The following is a 6,425-nucleotide window of genomic DNA, read 5'->3' as shown; positions in this document are numbered from 1 at the left end:
TGCCAGGCCGCCCACGCCCGCGCGCATGCCACGCCATGCTGCCCAAGGCCGCGCCCAGGCCGCCCAAGGCCGCGCCCAGGCCGCCCAAGGCCGCGCAAGGCCGCCCAAGGCCGCGGTCCAGGCCGCCCAAGGCCGCGGCCGAGCCGCAGTGCATGTAACCCAAGGCCGCAGCCCAGGCCGCGCCCAACATGGGGCGTACCTGCCACTGCCTTGCCCTGGGCAAGGGAGGTGCCCCCCCCTTATAATAGCCTGTTAAGCCCTTTTCAATCTGGCAGGAGGAAACATCAAGCATGTTCGAGGAGTCATAATGGGGTTTTTTTAAAAAGTAATGGTTTTTTGCCAAAACTTTCAACATGAAAGTTGTTGGAAATAATTTAATACACCATAAAAAAAATTTAAAAAAATATTTTTTGTCCGAAAATATTTTATTTTAATTTATTTCGATATTAATACTTAAAAAATAATAAAAATTAATGAAAATGGTCAAAAAATTATGGAAAAATTCCCATAATTAAAGGATGATTCACTAGTAATTATAGAAATTGTTAAATTATTTTTTTCATTTTTTTTATTTTATTTTGATTTTTTTATGCCAAATAAGGGCTTTAAAAATTCGAAAAGCTCCAGAAAAATTGCAAAAAAATAGGGAATGACATTTAAAATTGATTGTAGTGCATTTTTAATTGTGTTGCACGGTTTGGGTAAGATTATAAAAGAATCATGTTCAAAAAGATCGATCGAGGCGGTGGCATGCCATGGCCTTGGCCTTGGCCTTGGCCTTTGCCCGCGGCCTTGGCCTTGGCCATGCCTTGCACAGGGACTTGGCCTTGCCCACTGCCTTGGCCTTGGCCTTGGCCTTGGCTTTGGCCTTGGCCTTGGCCTTGGCCTTGGCATGGCATGGCATGCTCGCCGAGGCCGTGGCATGCCTTGCTGCTAGCCAAGGCCGTGGCGTGGCATGCTCGCCCAGCCCGTGGCACGCCATGTTGGCCCAAGGCATTGGCATGGCATGCCGGCCAAGGCATGCTGGCCAACGCTGCACAAGGCGGTGGCATGCCGAGGCCGTGGCATGGCATGCTGGCCGAGGCCGTGGCTTGCCACGCCGCCACGGCCGTGGCATGCTGGGCAACGGACCGGCATGGCCTGCTGGCCGTGGCGGTGGCACGACATGCTGGCCAAGGCAGTGGCATGGCATGTTGGCCAAGGCTAAGGCATGGCACGCTGTGGCATGGCACGCTGGCCAAGGCAGTCGCAAGGCATGCGGGCCGAGGCCGTGGCATGGCATGGCATGCGGGCCGAGGCCGCGGCACGGCCCGCTGGGCAACGCGGTGGCATGGCATGCTGGGCAACGCCGTGGCAAGGCATGCGGGCCTTGGCCTTGGCATGGCATGCTGGCCGAGGCCGTGGCATGGCATGCGGGCCGAGGCCGTGGCAAGGCATGCGGGCCGAGGCCGTGGCATGGCATGGCATGCGGGCCGAGGCCGTGGCATGGCATGCGGGCCGAGGCCGTGGCGTGGCATGGCATGGCATGTTGGGCTACGCCGTGGCAAGACATGCGGGCCGAGGCCGTGGCATGGCATGCGGGCCGAGGCCGTGGCATGGCATGCGGGCCGAGGCCGTGGCATGGCATGCGGGCCGTGGCCGTCGCATGGCATGTTGGGCGACGCCGTGGCATGGCATGCAGGCCGAGGCCGTGGCATGGCATGTTTGGCAACGCCGTGGCAAGACATGCGGGCCGTGGCATGGCATGGCATGCGGGCCAAGGCCGTGGCATGGCATGTTGGGCAACGCCGTGGCAAGGCATGCGGGCCGAGGCCGTGGCATGGCATGCGGGCCGAGGCCGTGGCTTGTCATGCGGGCCGAGGCCGTGGCATGTAATGCGGGCCGAGGCCGTGGCATGGCATGTTGGGCGACGCCGTAGCAAGGCATGCGGGCCGAGGCCGTGGCATGGCATGCGGGCCGAGGCCGTGGCATGGCATGTTGGGCGACGCCGTAGCAAGGCATGCGGGCCGAGGCCGTGGCTCGACATGTTGGCCAAGGCTAAGGCATGGCACGCCGGGCAACGCGGTGGCATGGCATGCTGGGCAACGCGGTGGCAAGGCATGCGGGCCGAGGCCGTGGCATGGCATGTCGGGCAACGCCGTAGCAAGGCATGCGGGCCGAGGCCGTGGCATGGCATGCGGGCCGTGGCCGTGGCATGGCATGTTGGGCGACGCCGTGGCATGGCATGCGGGCCGAGGCCGTGGCATGGCATGTTTGGCAACGCCGTGGCAAGACATGCGGGCCGTGGCATGGCATGGCATGCGGGCCGAGGCCGTGGCATGGCATGCGGGCCGAGGCCGTGGCATGGCATGTTGGGCGACGCCGTAGCAAGGCATGCGGGCCGAGGCCGTGCCTCGACATGTTGGCCAAGGCTAAGGCATGGCACGCCGGGCGACGCGGTGGCATGGCATGCTGGGCAACGCGGTGGCAAGGCATGCGGGCCGAGGCCGTGGCATGGCATGTTGGGCAACGCCGTAGCAAGGCATGCGGGCCGAGGCCGTGCCTCGACATGTTGGCCAAGGCTAAGGCATGGCAAGCCGGGCAACGCGGTGGCAATGCATGCTGGGCAACGCGGTGGCAAGGCATGCGGGCCGAGGCCGTGGCATGGCATGTTGGGCGACGCCGCGGCATGGCATGCGGGCCGAGGCCGTGGCATGGCATGTTTGGCAACGCCGTGGCAAGACATGCGGGCCGTGGCATGTCATGGCATGCGGGCCGAGGCCGTGGCATGGCATGTTTGGCGACGCCGTAGCAAGGCATGCGGGCCGAGGCCGTGGCATGGCATGCGGGCCGAGGCCGTGGCATGTCATGCGGGCCGAGGCCGTGGCATGGCATGCGGGCCGAGGCCGGGGCATGGCATGCGGGCCGAGGCCGTGGCATGTCATGCGGGCCGAGGCCGTGGCATGGCATGTTGGGCGACGCCGTAGCAAGGCATGCGGGCCGAGGCCGTCGCATGGCATGCGGGCCGAGGCCGTCGCATGGCATGCGGGCCGAGGCCGTGGCATGGCATGCTGGCCGAGGCCGTGGCATGGCATGCGGGCCAAGGCCGTGGCAAGGCATGCGGGCCGAGGCCGTGGCATGGCATGTTGGGCGACGCCGTAGCAAGGCATGCGGGCCGAGGCCGTGGCATGGCATGTTGGGCGACGCCGTAGCAAGGCATGCGGGCCGAGGCCGTGGCTCGACATGTTGGCCAAGGCCGTGGCTCGACATGTTGGCCAAGGCTAAGGCATGGCACGACGGGCAACGCGGTGGCATGGCATGCTGGGCAACGCGGTGGCAAGGCATGCAGGCCGAGGCTGTGGCATGGCATGTTGGGCAACGCCGTGGCAAGGCATGCGGGCCGAGGCCGTGGCATGGCATGCGGGCCGAGGCCGTGGCATGGCATGCGGGCCGAGGCCGTGGCATGTGATGCGGGCCGAGGCCGTGGCATGTCATGCGGGCCGAGGCCGTGGCATGGCATGCGGGCCGAGGCCGTGGCATGGCATGCGGGCCGAGGCCGTGGCATGGCATGTTGGGCGACGCCGTCGCAAGGCATGCGGGCCGAGGCCGTGGCATGGCATGCGGGCCGAGGCCGTGGCACGACATGTTGGCCAAGGCTAAGGCATGGCACGCTGGGCAACGCGGTGGCAAGGCATGCGGGCCGGGGCCGTGGCATGGCATGTTGGGCAACGTCGAAGCAAGGCATGCGGGCCGAGGCCGTGGCATGGCAAGTTGGGCGACGCCGTAGCAAGGCATGCGGTCCGAGGCCGTGCCATGTCATGCGGGCCGAGGCCGTGGCATGGCATGCGGGCCGAGGCCGTGGCATGGCAAGTTGGGCGACGTCGTGGCAAGGCATGCGGGCCGAGGCCGTGGCATGGCATGGTGGGCGACGCCGTTGCAAGGCATGCGGGCCGAGGCCGTGGCATGTCATGCGGGCCGAGGCCGTGGCATGGCATGTTTGGCAACGCCGTGGCATGGCATGGCGTGCGGGCCGAGGCCGTGGCACGACATGTTGGCCAAGGCTAAGGCATGGCACGCCGGGCAACGCGGTGGCATGGCATGCTGGGCAACGCGGTGGCAAGGCATGCGGGCCGAGGCCGTGGCATGGCATGCGGGCCGAGGCCGTGGCATGGCATGTTGGGCGACGCCGTAGCAAGGCGTGCGGGCCGAGGCCGTGGCATGTCATGCGGGCCGAGGCCGTGGCATGGCATGCGGGCCGAGGCCGTGGCATGGCATGTTTGGCAACGCCGTGGCAAGACATGCGGGCCGTGGCATGGCATGGCATGCGGGCCGAGGCCGTGGCACGACATGTTGGCCAAGGCTAAGGCATGGCACGCCGGGCAACGCGGTGGCATGGCATGCCGGGCAACGCGGTGGCAAGGCATGCGGGCCGGGGCCGTGGCATGGCATGTTGGGCGACGCCGTAGCAAGGCATGCGGTCCGAGGCCGTGGCATGTCATGCGGGCCGAGGCCGTGGCATGGCATGTTGGGCGACGCCGTAGCAAGGCATGCGGGCCGAGGCCGTGGCATGTCATGCGGGCCGAGGCCGTGGCATGGCATGCGGGCCGAGGCCGTGGCATGGCAAGTTGGGCGACGTCGTGGCAAGGCATGCGGGCCGAGGCCGTGGCATGGCATGCGGGCAGAGGCCGTGGCATGGCATGTTGGGCGACGCCGTCGCAAGGCATGCGGGCCGAGGCCGTGGCATGGCATGTTGGGCGACGCCGTAGCAAGGCATGCGGGCCGAGGCCGTGGCATGGCATGTTGGGCGACGCCGTAGCAAGGCATGCGGGCCGAGGCCGTGGCATGTCATGTTGGGCGACGCCGTAGCAAGGCATGCGGTCCGAGGCCGTGGCATGTCATGCGGGCCGAGGCCGTGCCATGGCATGCGGGCCGAGGCCGTGCCATGGCATGCGGGCCGAGGCCGTGCCATGGCATGTTGGGCGACGCCGCAGCAAGGCATGCGGGCCGAGGCCGTGGCATGTCATGCGGGCCGAGGCCGTGGCATGGCATGTTTGGCAACGCCGTGGCAAGACATGCGGGCCGTGGCATGGCATGGCATGGCATGCGGGCCGAGGCCATGGCACGACATGTTGGCCAAGGCTAAGGCATGGCACGCCGGGCAACGCGGTGGCAAGGCATGCGGGCCGAGGCCGTGGCATGGCATGTTGGGCAACGCCGTAGAAGGGCATGCGGGCCGAGGCCGTGGCATGGCATGCGGGCCGAGGCCGTGGCATGGCAAGTTGGGCGACGTCGTGGCAAGGCATGCGGTCCGAGGCCGTGGCATGTCATGCGGGCCGAGGCCGTGGCATGGCATGCGGGCCGAGGCCGCGGCATGGCATGTTTGGCAACGCCGTGGCAAGACATGCGGGCCGTGGCATGGCATGGCATGCGGGCCGAGGCCGTGGCACGACATGTTGGCCAAGGCTAAGGCATGGCACGCCGGGCAACGCGGTGGCATGGCATGCCGGGCAACGCGGTGGCAAGGCATGCGCGCCGGGGCCGTGGCATGGCATGTTGGGCGACGCCGTAGCAAGGCATGCGGTCCGAGGCCGTGGCATGTCATGCGGGCCGAGGCCGTGGCATGGCATGCGGGCCGAGGCCGTGGCATGGCAAGTTGGGCGACGCCGTAGCAAGGCATGCGGTCCGAGGCCGTGCCATGTCAAGCAGGCCGAGGCCGTGGCATGGCATGCGGGCCGAGGCCGTGGCATGGCAAGTTGGGCGACGTCGTGGCAAGGCATGCGGGCCGAGGCCGTGGCAGGTCATGCGGGCCGAGGACTTGGCTTGGCATGCGGGCCGAGGCCGTGGCATGGAATGTTGGGCGACGCCGTAGCAAGGCATGCGGGCCGAGGCCGTGGCATGTCATGCGGGCCGAGGCCGTGGCATGTCATGCGGGCCGAGGCCGTGGCATGGCATGCGGGCCGAGGCCGTGTCATGGCATGTTTGGCCCAGGCCGTGGCTCGACATGTTGGCCAAGGCTAAGGCATGGCACGCCGGTCAACGCGGTGGCATGGCATGCTGGGCAACGCGGTGGCAAGGCATGCGGGCCGAGGCCGTGGCATGGCATGTTGGGCAACGCCGTAGCAAGGCATGCGGGCCGAGGCCGTGGCATGGCATGCGGGCCGTGGCCGTGGCATGGCATGTTGGGCGACGCCGTGGCATGGCATGCGGCCCGAGGCCGTGGCATGGCATGTTTGGCAACGCCGTGGCAAGACATGCGGGCCGTGGCATGGCATGGCATGCGGGCCAAGGCCGTGGCATGGCATGTTGGGCAACGCCGTGGCAAGGCATGCGGGCCGAGGCCGTGGCATGGCATGCGGGCCGAGGCCGTGGCTTGTCATGCGGGCCGAGGCCGTGGCATGTAATGCGGGCCGAGGCCGTGGCATGTAATGCGGGCCGAGGCCGTGGCA

This window comes from Camellia sinensis, unplaced genomic scaffold (genome assembly GCF_055761805.1).
Source record: "Camellia sinensis isolate YWXY unplaced genomic scaffold, ASM5576180v1 Unanchor6, whole genome shotgun sequence".
Lineage (NCBI taxonomy): Eukaryota > Viridiplantae > Streptophyta > Magnoliopsida > Ericales > Theaceae > Camellia > Camellia sinensis.
Note: the sequence above shows the minus strand (reverse complement) of the source record.